Below are 13,862 nucleotides of genomic sequence, written 5' to 3'. Positions count from 1 at the left end.
CATACTGAGATTCATGGATAAATGTATAAATCAAAGGAGTAACCAGCCAATGTAAGAGGGAAGTTGTGTTTTTATTAGGAAGGCTATTTCAAACTGTGCTTCTTTCATCACTTAATAATTTATTTTTTGTAGAAAACCAAAAGCAGCATAATATTCTAACATCAGCTGGTACCCGGCACTGTCAGGTTACTAATGCCAACTTAAAGGAGACTATGATTTGCCAAATTCATTGTTTTATATAAATCTTCACACATTTGCCAAAACAGAATGTGTTCAATTGGAAGGTGCGGAACAGAAAAATAATTTCTAAAGAAAAAATGTTGGAACATGAGCAGAAAACTTTCTGTCCCAAAACAAATTTGCCCACAAATCCGAAGCTTATAGTCAAAACCATGATCAAGAACTAAAATGAACGAGGTTTGATCCTAACTCTCTCACTGATATTTTTCATATTTGTTTTTTTTTATATTTTTCACATTTGAATGACCTTCATCGTGTATTAGTGATTACTAATTCATTTTTCATTATAACTATATCTATCTTACTTCTGTCATACCAAGACCTGCAAAGTATGGTTATGAACAGGGCTTCCAATGCACTGTGACCCAAGTAGAAAATATTTGGTCACGTAATTGCCTATCCTTCCCCAAAGAAAAACTATGAAAAAGGATCTAGTGAATGTTAATACTTCTTTTTTTCCTTTTTCCTTTTGGCCTGTATTTGTTGCTCTTAAAAAAAAGAAAGGTTTTTCCATGATCTTATAGGATATACATTTGTGTCGTTATATACATTTATATACACATTATATACACTTGTGGACACATATATGTGAGACATGTTCTTAGCTTGTTTTAATAATAAGATAACTTCTTATGACATTTTCCTGTTGTTACATAAAAATAATGCTTTAAAACCAAGCTCAGGATGGAATAACAGTCCAAAAAAGGTCTGGGAGAGAAGGAAGTTATATTGTCAGGGCTGGAGCCAACACAGGAAAAAAAGGTTTCCAGCCTCTCCCTCTCCTCCTGGGAGATATAGATAAAGGAAGAGTAGCCTGTGATCCAGAGGGAAGGACACTGAGTCAGATTCCTTAGGTGATTAAAAGAGATAAAGTACAAAAAAAAAAAAAAAAAAGGTAAGGTATTGGCTGGGAATCAAGATAGATTATAAAAGACCGCACATAGAAAAGGAGAGTCTGCTAGCAAAGATGTGGGACTTTTTTCCCCCTCTTCTCTTGAAAAGGAGCCATAGAAAAACTGGAATAGAAATGCTTTTATCTAAAAAGAAAGAAATGAGTACATGTAATTTCTGGGTCATCAGAATAGCTCTGCAACCAATCCCAGCTCCACCCTCACAGAGAAAAATTGGGCTAATGACCTTGAATGTTTCTTTTTATCTGGTGAAGACTGACACAGCCTCAGCTGGAACAGGGAGCAACAGGGGAATCCCCCCACCAAGTGCAACTTCACCTTGGGAGTGGTCTGGAGTGTGCAGGGATCTGCTCTCCCTTTCAGTAGTTCCGTGCCTTAGGGACTGCGAGATGTTCTCACAGATTCTGAAGGTGCAGGAGGAAGTCAGCTGGCCTCGCCAGAACCTGGTTGTCCTCACCTATCATACAAATGAAGGAAAACCTCCCTCCCATTAGTCTTCTCAGAGGCTCATCCAGCTGTTTTAGCATATCGGAAACATCCTTCCCAAATCCCAAAGGCCGAAGTTTAAAATAGTAATTCTGACCCCAAATTCCTTTCTGTTGGTGTCAGACTAAGCACTTTTAGGAACAAGTCCAGAAAATCTCCTCGGTAGGCTGAATGTCATGTGTCCAAGAGGTTAAATGGGAAACAGAGTGCGGATTAGAGAGTTATTTTATAAACAAACACCAACTAGGACTGAACTCTGTGCTGATTTGGAGGTGACTTAAGTCCAATCTCCTGCTCCTTCCCGCTCTTTCCTCTCCGGACCAAAGGCATTAAGTGCTGCTAAGAGAGTCCCCGCTGAGCGCCCCCTCCTCTTCTCTTCAAGATCCTGATGGGAAGGGACTGCCTTTTGTCACCATTTGACTGACTGGTGAGTGACACTGAAATGCTCCATCTTGCTCAGCTTAAAGGACAGTGGCACTAATCCTAAAGGACAAAAAAAGAGTTAAAAAAAAAAAAAAAAGGAAACGGCTTGGGGAGAAATGGGCCAAAATCCCATTCAAGGAGAGGACGGAAAGTATCTTCTGAATGGCAGCTAGTAAGAGGCCTATCAATCAACCCAAAGGTTTCCATACACCTGCGCACTATTTCCATCAGGGAGACTTTATGGACCTTATTATGATGCAAAGTTGTGGCTCAAAACCAGGCATCTCAATAAAGCTCTTTCCTGCTCTGTAGAAAGCCAGGTCAATTGGGGGCGAGTGCCCTCACCAGAAGGCTTTCCGGAGCACCTTAGAGCTCAGAGCAGACCTTTTACTCTTCCTCCCTGTTGGCAGCAGGCTGCCTACTGCAGCCGGCTGCGGTCTCCGCTCTCCTTGCTCCCTGCCTTGGCGATCTGCCTGGTCTCCTGCTGTCCTCATCTGTAGGAGTCGCACAGCTCAGCAAGGAACTGCTCTTAGTGTGCCCATCACAGCACTGGAAGATAAAGAATACCAAGATACTTGCCCGAGAAGCAAAAGAAGCTCTTGTCGCAGTGCCAAATTCTCTCTCTTAAGGACTTCTGATTTGATATAAGGAAGCCTCCCCAAACTAAAAGATTAGGTGAAAAACACCATCTTAGAACTGTCTTTAAGCAGACAGTTCTGTTTTTTGTTTTTTGGTTTTTTCCACAGAGGTGAAAACCACGTTAAGATCATGAGAGCAAGCCCTCTCAGTCAGTTGGCTGGGGACTGGTTTTCAGACAGCAGTCTGATATTAGTTCACTGTTTAGCTATTCAGAGAAGTTCTTTGTTAGATATTATACACTAATGTCTTCCAGCCAAGATAAAAATGTCTAACCATGCACTACTCTGTGTGATTGCTATTACTTATTCTGGAATTACTGTTTTTATTTGATAATTATGTAACGGGATAAGATATATGAGGACAGCGGTCCTGATGTGTAAACAGGCAGATCCTTCTGGTAATTATATCTGTTTATCAGAGACCTGCTGTTTTATTGATGTTTATTCTTTATAATAGGGTCAGTATATCTTGCTCTGTGTTCAGAAATGAGAGAGAGCATCCAAATGCCACTCACCTGTGACACCATTTTGGTGTGAATCATATTTACTGCTAGTTGAATTATCAAGCTTACCCACATTTAGAAAATACATTCTCTATAATACATAACATGAGTCTTAAGTATTAGAAAGTCTATTAAATGCTTGGTCACTTTCAGTAAGTGCCTTATCAATTTTATCTGTAATTATTGTTATGTATCAAGTTATGCTCTTTGAGTGAGTGTTAATGGAGAGATGGGAGTTCTGATGAAATGTAGGTTCTTCACTTTTACGCAAAGCAAATGCTGTGAGGATCTCTTCTGGAATGTACACTTGGAATGTCTTGTGTGTATATATGACAGTGAGATCTCAAATTTTAATGGAACAGGTTTGTTTTACTCCTCAGGGAAATAAAGAGGGATAGATGCTGCCCAGTTTACAGTAGATGCTAAATAAATATCTATTGATCAGTTAAGTTGTTGACTAAACAAAGCAAGGAAAACATTTAAACGTAGATACATGGTAATTGTGGCTCAAAAATCCAGATAGAGTGAGGTGATTTTTGTCTTAAGTAACTGTCTCCTTAAAACTTATTTTTCTTAGCTTTAATTTTTTTAGGGTTAAAAAAAATAAAGCTTAATTTACCTTTCGGGAGTAGAAAGACTTTCATAATCTTATGAGAACAGGATGGTCAATAGAGCCATAAGTTCTTAGTACATCTGAATCATGTCCTGGAGACACTTCAGAAAAACAGAGAATATTTTAGCCATAGTCTCCAGATTTTTCATTTCTAATTAATTGGGATCAGAAACAGAGACAACGAAAAAATATAAATGTTTCCCAAAGTTCACTTGAATTAAGAATTTTAATTGAGTTATGGTCTCTTATAATTATAACCCAAAGATTACTACAGTCATTTCTTCTGGACTCTGTTCTTAAATATAAATGTACAAAATAAAACGAGAGCGATATAGTACCATTTTTACATGCCCAGATGTTTGGTTAAAAGATAAAGTCAGCATGGTGCAGTGGACTCAAGAGACCTGCATTTTCATTTCAAGTCTGTCCCAACTAACTAGCCTCTTGAGCAAATAACTTAATCCTTCTTCATCTGTGAAATTAAGCCAGATTAGATCATCACCATTGACTCTTTTGTTCAATATGTCAAAGGTGGTATGATGTCTCCCTTAATAATAACCCAAATATTTTTCATATGTTGAGAGCTTCCTATGTATCCCACGGTCTGTTAAGTGTTTTAGGAGTATTTTCTTGTTTAATCTGTGATGAGTACATTTTCCAGATGAAGCTGAGTCTTAGAGATGTGAAGTGACCTGCTCAAAGTCTCACAGCTAATAAATGGTAGATGTGCAGTTTCAGCCCACGTACTGTCTGAGACTGAATGCACTGTCATATAGTGAAAGCATTTAAACTCAGGGGTGTCACAGGCTGAGTTCCCTGGGAACCAGGATCCAAGATGAAGATGAACAAGTAGAAGATTTAGAAGGCACTGCATTGCGGAAAAGAAAAACAGGAAGCAGGATTGCACAGAGGGAGAAAGCCAACTACACAACTACAACACAGTCTCCACAATGTCTCAGCCAGTTCTTCAGGAAGTTCTGAGGACGTGATGACCATTCAGGGCTGTTCAGAATTCAAGTGGAAGGTTAGGGTCTTTATATCTCCCTACCAATTACCAATTGTTGGATACAAGATAACCTGGGAAAGAGTGGAACCTTGGTCCAGGCAGATCACTGTAGTGAGGCAAGCCCTGTAAGAGGCTGTCACTGGAGGGCTTTCAGCTGGCAGCCCTTCTAGAAGCTGATGGAATAAGTTTTTACTCCTGAAAGGGAGCCACCCAAGATGGAGGACGATGCAAATAAAAGAAAGCTGGGCTATTTCCATATGAAAGCAAAACAGAACTGGGAAGCAAAACAGCATAGTCAGAGATGCTTAAGTTTCAGGCTGGCCTGACATGGGAAAAAAAATTGAGGTTTGCCTGAAACCTTTCATCTCACCGTTTTTGGGTTTTTTTTTTGTGTGTTTGCTTTTCTTTTAATATCCATTGTAAAACAGTTTGCATAAACATGGATCCAAATTTTGATGAGGAAAAGGTTAATGTTGCTGCTGCTAACCAAGGTGATGTCATCATGTCTATGGAGGGGCTGAGCTGATATGTAGCAACACCTTCAAGTAAGTGACATCAAGCAGGAAACGTCCTATATATTCCTTCCTTTGTTCATTTATTTATTCAGCATAACTTAGTGGAAATACGAAGAGCCTTGAGCTCAGAAATGGTTCAAATACCAGTTCTGCCATCAGGGTATAGGTTATTTCTCTGTGTGTATGTGTGCTTGCTTCATATTGAGACTTACAGCTTCCTAATTTGTAAAATGTGGTTAAAATTAGTGGATTGGATGCATAATATTAATCACATAGAATAACTTACTCTGAAAAAAATCAACCTCCTTGCAAGATTTCTGGCATATATTAGGTGCACAGTAAATGTTATTTCCATTTAAACTTTTCCTTCACATGTGAACATTCACTCATCTAGTCACCCTTTTATGAGCCAGACTCTGAGAATAACAAAATAAGATACAGTCCATGCTTCCTAGAAGATACATTCTGCAAAAGGAGAAATTGAATTGATACCTCCTGACAAATAGAGGTTTCAATCAAAGAGAGAGGATAGAGGCTCTCTAGGAAGAAGTAATGTACTGTTTGTAACAGTCTGTCTCACTCTTATATTTTTGGAAATTTAGGTCTGCTTTTTATTAGTAAGCACCTGAATTATTTTCTGTCAATTCTTATTACTCATCTTACTCAACCTCCTGGCATCACTTACCAAAGCTGATCACTCTTTCCTTCATGAGTGCTTTCTACTTGGCATCCAGAAAGTTATTTTCTCTTGGTTCTCTTACCTCACAGGATGTTCCCTCTCAATCTCTTTTGCTGGTTTTTTGTTGACTTCTTTACCACAAAACAGGGTGTCTGAAGGCTGTCTTCCCATTTCTTCACACGTCTACTGACACTCATGTCATGATTTCTTTTCCCTTAAGTGCCATCTATATGGTAAGAACCCCCATAATAAATAAGTGGCACCTTCAGCCTTACTTATGACCCTAGAGTTGTTTATCACAAGAACCAGAGTCAACCTTGAAGAAGATGAGCAGGATCATATCAACATTTCACAAAGCTCCTCCAAGTCCCACCTGTAGCCATGGCCTCTCATTTCATTTTCAGTAAAAGCCAAATTCCTTACAAGGTCCTGTGAAATGGTCTCCTTTTATGTCTCTGGCCTAATCTCAACCACTGCCTCTTCACTCATACTACTAAAGCCATTCTTTCCACTCTGGTTTTTGTCGCTTCTAGAAAATGTCAGTCACAAAACACAAAAAACACTGGGTGAAAACAAGCAGAAACTGGATCTGCCAGCACCTCTGGATCTATTTCTCATTAAGTCTAGCCACACAGACCTTCCAAAAATCATGGCTGCGTTTTTGCTTTTGTCTTCCAAATCTTATTAAATGCCTCTTTCAGACAAGCCAATAGGAAAGGGATTCTGGGAAATGTAGTTCCAATTTACCCGAGTAGGAAAATGAAAAAGCCTCCATATTCTGGGTTTGTTTTTTTTTTTTAAGGGTTTTCATTTTTTTTTTTTAATTTGATTTAATTTTATTTCAGTGTTCCAAAATTCCTTGTTTATGCACCACATCCAGCGCTCCATGCAATACATGCCCGTCATAATATCCACCACCAGACTTACCACACCCCACCCAAAAACCCTCAGTTTGTTTCTCAGAGTCCACAGTCTCTCATGGTTTGGCTCCCCCTCTGACATTGGGAAATGGCAAAGAGAAGTGAGTTCGGGGAAACTGGAGGGGGAGACAAACCAGGGTTGTTAATATGCAAAACAGCTGCTTTGCCCATTTTTCCACAGTTGCATTCCTATTTTCTATTACTGAAATTGAAGCAATAAAGCACAACGATTAATAGTAAACTCTTTAGTACCAGACCAATCCATGTTTGCAATCCCAGCACTGGCATTTACTACCTACAGGAGATTAGGGAACTTAACCTTTCTTAGGTCCCAACTTCAAAGTAGGGTAGCAGTATAACTATCTCAAGTCTTGCTCTAAGGATTAAAAGATACAAGATATATAAATCACCTAGAACCTGATAAATATCCTGAAGTATTAGCTATTAGAATTCCTATTTAGTGAACGCCAGCCACATAATAATGAAAGCTAAAGAAAATGCCAAAAAATTGGAAAGAGAATTACTGAGGAGGGGAAAGGGCTAGGCAAATAATTCATAAACTGAATAATGGGTCTCCAGTGACTAGTTTCACTATAATGACAAAGTTCCTGGTGCCAGGTTTCAAATGTTAATCCTCAGGAAATATCTAGAAATATCTCTAACAAAAGAGATAGCAAAAATGGCACGTGATGCACTGAAATATGACTAAATTTCCCCAGATGTTTCACATGCTTTTGTCTTTCTCCGCTATTGTAAATATTCCTTCTAGTCATAACCATTAAATGAAGGTAACAGGACTCTGAGACTGTAAGAAAATCACTACTCAGTAGAGTCTGAACTCTTCCAAGAAAAAGGTGGCAGTGGCAATCAAATCCATTTGTGACGGGGCACCCGGGTGGTTCAGTGGGTTAAAGCCTCTGCCTTCGGCTCAGGTCTATGATCCCAGGGTTCTGGGATCGAGCCCCGTATTGGGCTTTCTGCTTGGTGGGGAGCCTGCTTCCTCCTCCCTCTCTGCCTGCCTCTCTGCCTACTTGTAATCTCTCTCTCTCTGTCAAATAAATAAATAAATAAATCTTAAAAAAAAAAAAAAAAAAAAAAACCACTTGTGACTCCGGAGAGAAAGTACAGGTTTTACTGAATTGAGCAGGAGATCCTGGCTAATTGTTACCTAGGAGCCACGCAAGTATAACCCATGCATGTTTGTTTGGATGACATCAACTGAGGAGTAGAACAATGTCACAAAGGCAGCAACACAATGGCATTGCTCAGGCTTAGCTCTCATCCATAGTATTGTGGAAACCCTAGCTCAACTCAACTTCCTTCTGACTAATCCAGGAATTCCCCAGGGAATGTGTCATGTTTACTGCTGGATGTAATCTTCCTGTCTAATCTATAACAGCCTTCTTCTCTCCCACTCCTGGCACCATAACACTGAATCACCAGGTCATATAGCAGTTTTGGCCCTGTGCTACAGCAGTTATGGGAAGTCTCCAGTCCTTCATTTCAGACCTGGGACCCAACACCAAGGAAAGGAAGCTGTTGTCCTCTTCCCCTCCTACTGGTCTCATAAACCTTGATTTTCTGGTTGTCACAGGAGTTGTAGTATGATTTAGAGTAGCTTAGACCACTGTGGCTGTCTCCTATTGCTGCTGCTGCTAGTAATGGTTCAGGTCTGTGCCACTAACATCACCTCTTTGTAGGAAGACAAAACTCCTACTTCCAGGTTTGTGTTCCATTTGGCTCTGCTCTGTACAGTACAAAGCATGTGTGCCACTTTATTCTCTGTGTCATAGGTGAGATTTCACTGATGTGACTATGAAATCAACTGAAATAAATGTTTTTTCAACTGAGTTTTTCAGTGAGAACCCTGTAATTGGAAAGAAATATTTTGATAAGTTTCTACTGGACCATCAGCGTGGAGACTGAGACCTTAGGGGCATATTAAAACACTGGAAGATGCAGAAGACCAGAAAGGGGTGAGAAAGAGAAAAAAATGGAGCATGAAAAGGGGAGAAGAAAAAAATAGATTGAAAGAAAACTGTGCAGTATTAGATGACCTCTCTCAATAACCCCCAAATCTTCAATTCAGTTTGCTAATTCTAGTAAGATTTCCCAAAAGCCTTGACTAATTGGATTTATTGAGAAAGTGGTAATGTTCTGTATTAAGGTTGACACGAGATAAAATTGATATCATTCCAGGAGCCAGAGAAATAATTTTCCAAGAGTTTCTAGAAATCTTAGAAAGTTTTAGGTTTACTCCAAATGATAAAATTCGGATTCTTAAAGTGCTATCCAGATCTCTAGGGAAGAAGAATTGTCACACATCATAAGAATTAAAAGATATTTTTGTTACCTCTTCCTTTCTCCAAGACTGACAAAGCATCCTGGAATGGTAAGTGAAGAAGGCTTTCAGTATGGAACACACCCTGCAGCACAGGAAATTCCCCTCCCTAACAAGTCGCCCTTTATCCCTAGAACAATCTAATGCTTCCTGACTCTCCCTTCCTTTAAGCAGGGTCCTCACCATAATATGTAAACTCTTAGTTGGGTTTTATTTTATGTAGAACGTGGGCATGAAAACTGCTACTCTTTGGTCACATTCTAAAATTGTATGTGATCCATTTGCTTGCAAATGTGGACCTACATGGAGAAAGAGGGAGCTTTCAAAAATTAAATAATCTGTAAGCTCTGAAATAATTAAATTGTTTGGGATTTAACTCATATTTAATTATAATTTGTGACATGGATAGGAGAGTTAATATTATCTTCATTTTACAGATGAGAACACTGAAGTCCAAGGTTATTAACAATACAACATGATTTTATTTGTTCTGAATTCTAATAAGCTAGGTTAGTGGTGAATATACTGGCCTGAGATCAGAAGACTTGGGTTCTAATTCTGGCTGTTCAGTTATTTGCTTTTGGATTTGAGAGAAATTACCTATCTTCCTAAATTAAAAATAATCATTATTATCAGAAATAATAGTATTTCTTTTTCTAATAATATTAAGCTATTGTGAGGATTATATGGGACTATGTATAACCCCCCCCCAAAAAAAAGCATTTCAGTTACAAAAGTCTCCACAAGTGTAATATTTAATTTTTTTAGCTAACATCGTTTTACAGACACAAGTCTTAGAGTCCCCAAGAATTGATAGTATTAATATACTTATATGCACAATTGGCAAAGTATACACATTCTTGATCTCATTTAGTACCTTGTTATATTTGAACAACAGTAGGGGTTAGTTACATCAGTTTCTTAGATGAATTTGAGGATTTATCTACAGAATGTAGTCAATTGCACTGGCTCCTCCAAAGGATATTACTGTGTGAAGTACTCTATTGAAGAACTCCTTTCTGATCCACTTCCTTTGAAGACATTACAAAAGTACCAGATCTTAGCAGCTGTTAGACTTTATCAAGTCAATCCATGGCTTTTCATGCCAGGTATGTAAACACTACTAAACATTAACTGGATCTTTAAACTAACATGGCATCATATGACAACTTCATTGTCTCAATCTATTTTTCATAATAAGCGAATTATAAAACTGGACCAGAACAGGCCAGGCATTCACAATCCCTCTGTTTTCCTACAGTTCTAGGGAGATAAAGAGCAAAACTATTAAATGCTTGGTCACTCTCGATAAGTGCTCATATCAATTATATTCAGCAATGATTTTTACCTGTCAAGATGAACCTTTAAATTATGAAGTCCTTATGCTCTCAATATACATGCACATATGGGTTTTAAAAAAAAAAAAGGTTTCCTATACAAGAGCGTACAGATTTTTAAGTGTCTATGGTTCAGATATTTTAAACTACACACTTTTAAAATACCGGATTTTTGATTTGTCTTCAAATGAGGTTTCATTCTTTTTTAAAGGACAGCTGAATACTCCTCTTAAATATACTTAAAAACCTTCATGTTACTACAAATTACACTTTCATAAAATGGCACTCATTAGCCTCCCTTCAAATAAATTGCAACTCTGAAATCCATAATTTTTGTGAATGTCACTATCTTTCGAATGGTCTACAAAATTTGAACTCATCTTTGATCAATCTCTCTCTTACTTCCCAATACCTAGCTAAATACCTTTTTTGTTGGTTCCCTGTTCATTTGCTTCTCATGTATATCGCTCTGTTTCTGTGGCTACTCTCACCACATCAAACCTCTGTGTATCACATCCCTACCGACATCACTGACATGTTTGTTTCCAACAATACCAATAATGCCTATAAATTGTTACACATGGCCATAAATGTAAAAGTACCAAGTCTTACACAGGATTTTGTATTCTGTGCCCAGCACTAATCTTGCTTTAAGTGTTCAATTATTGTGTGACTAGATAGCTTGCAAAAGTATGGGAGAGTCTATTTAGATAGTAGACACCTAAATATCAATAATGAATGTGATTAATAACTATTTTATTCTAACAACCCCTATTTTGGGTCTCTATCATCTCTTTCCTGGATTATAACAAAACTTTCCTCCCTGGGTTCCTTGTTTCTGCAGTCTATTGGCAAGATAACAGCCAAAATGATGATAAGTGATACGCATCTGTATTTGCTTGCTCTGTTAGCTGAAAGGGGCTAGTACAATGAGATCTCAACAGCAATGAGAACACTCAAGGACCAGATCTTGGTTTCTTTAATAAAAGGAATGAGGGCTTCTTAAAAGTGGCTCATTCTAGAGTTAGCATAGGGCACATGCAAGACGAATTTGAACATCTTGTATAAGAAAGTAAGATAGTACTGAAATATATGAACATATCTGCTTACATATGATGAGGGTATTTCAAAGGGACACAGAAGTTAACTGAAAGAGGTCTCACTAGGAAAGCTGGAATGATCTAAGCAACAAAATAAACAAATGTAGTATTGGCCTGTAACTCCAAAATTAAACAAATAAATGAGAATAGACAAATCTCCCATGCAGAAGATTCCCAAATAATTCGTGCAGATCATATCCCCTTGAGGAGCACAACTCCCTATCCTTTAAGCTTGGTTGCAAATAGTGTCTTTCCTCCAAAGGAAAAAGGAAGGAAAAAAACAATTAACTTTATTACGATGAAACCTGAAAACATTACTTTAAGTCAAGTGATCCCGGTCAACATCAACAGTGGGAAGTCATGTGAACATTATGTATCTTTGATATGATAATATGAAAATGACATTTTACTTCTGTGGTCTTCCTCCAAAAATCCCATAAGCTCTGTCTAACCATGAGATGAACATCAGACAATAACAAAACCTAAAATTGAAAGACATTCTACACATAACTGATAATTACTTTTCAAACTTTCAAGGTCATCAAAAATAAGGAAAGTCTAACAAATATTCACAGTCTAAAGAAGCCTACAGAGATGTAATAATTAAACACAATCCTGGATGTGGTATCCTGGATAGAACCCTAGAACAGAAAAAGAACGTTAAGTAAAAACCAAGGAAATGTAAATTAAGTATAGACTTCTGATTCATTATTATCAAATGAAGTCTGTACTTGATTCACATTTCCTTAATTTTTACTTAATGTCCTGTAATATATCCCTGCCTTCACTCAAAGGACCTTAGAAAGTCTAGACAATCATGAGTGACATACCAAGAATTACCCCCTGCTTGGAAGTTTAGTTGTCTTCAGAAATAAGTGATGTCTTCCTTAACCATTGGTTGCAGACTCACCCTTAATTTCAAGTGCTGTGCAAAATGTGACATAAACAATAAAATGAGATAAATGCCCTTTTCTCTCTGATGTAGTTTCTTTTCCAAACATGGTTGTGTCAGCAATAGAAAGGAACAACAAATGCTAGCTAGTTCCACTGAATTTTTGTAACATGTTAGAAATTCACTCAGCTTTTTAGAATGCCTTCTCTAGCGGAAAAAAACAAACAAAAAAAAAATTTTAAAAAAGCTGTACAAATTCTGTGGACCACAGAATAGCAATAAGCAAAGTAGTGAAAAATTACTTTCTGTACATCATTTCAAGGTAGATTCTAGAAAATTCCATGGAATGTTTTCTTTGGAGAAGTAAGGTGGTTGAACTTCTTTCCCAGGCTAGAAAAAGCCTGTAAGTTATTGTCTTTTGACACAAACAAAAGTTCTCTGTCACTCTGCTTCCTAATCTATCATTCTCATCATTACTACTATCAATAAACAGTTACTGAACACTTCCTACCTTCTTGGCACTAAACAATAGAACTAGGCATAGTAGGCAAGTACAAGAGATTAAAAAGATCCATCTCTCCATCCAGTGTCTTTTCACATAATTGAGAGTATAAGAAATCTAAATTTTAAAAATTAAGATAAGTGCTATAATCATTCAAAATAGTAGGGGTCAACAGGAGAATGTTAGAATATTCTTTTCAGACCTTTTCATTCTCTGTGAAAAAGAGGAAATAACTACTTACGAGGTTAAAATTAATGTGTGCAGACTGCTCCATAAAGGGCCTGGCTTATAGTTGGTACTATAAAATAATAATAGCCACAACTTCTAAGAGTTTTTGATGTTCTAGGTATCATCCTAAGCACTTTACATACATTTACTTAATTTAAAAATAACTAAATGAGGTAAATGCTTTAAATATGAGGAACTAAGGCTCAAAAAAGTTAAGTACCTTGCCAAAGACAGCCTAGAAGAGACAGATGAGCATGAAAACCTAAGGAGTCTGGCGCCAGAGCCCATACTCAAACACATTGCTATGTTATGATACATGTTTGCAACAGTTTGATTAGAAGAAAGGAGCTTCTTTAGTATCTTCTCTCTTATTTTTAGTATCTTCTCTCTATTGTCTGTCATGCACATTATCAAAGGATTATACATTGTACAAAATGGATCTTTGATTATAATTCTCTTTGACATGGCAGAGGGTAGTGGAACATGGGCTCTAGAACCAGAAAGGCTCAGTATTAACTCCTGGCTTTT

General features: G+C 37.7%; 1 long non-coding RNA gene across 1 annotated transcript in view; it reads left to right on the top strand.

The window, feature by feature from the left end:
* The first annotated feature begins 1,966 nt into the window (after nt 1-1,966).
* Nucleotides 1,967-13,862, top strand: part of LOC309841476 — a 44,442-nt gene continuing 32,546 nt past the window's right edge. The window contains exon 1 of the long non-coding RNA XR_014299150.1: nt 1,967-2,064. This is a non-coding gene — a long non-coding RNA (uncharacterized lncRNA). The remainder of the gene's footprint in view (nt 2,065-13,862) is intronic.

This window comes from Mustela nivalis, assembly GCF_964662115.1.
Source record: "Mustela nivalis genome assembly, chromosome: 10".
NCBI classification, from domain to species: domain Eukaryota; kingdom Metazoa; phylum Chordata; class Mammalia; order Carnivora; family Mustelidae; genus Mustela; species Mustela nivalis.
The sequence above is the reverse complement of the archived record's forward strand: the minus strand, read 5'-3'. Positions and strand labels throughout refer to the sequence as shown.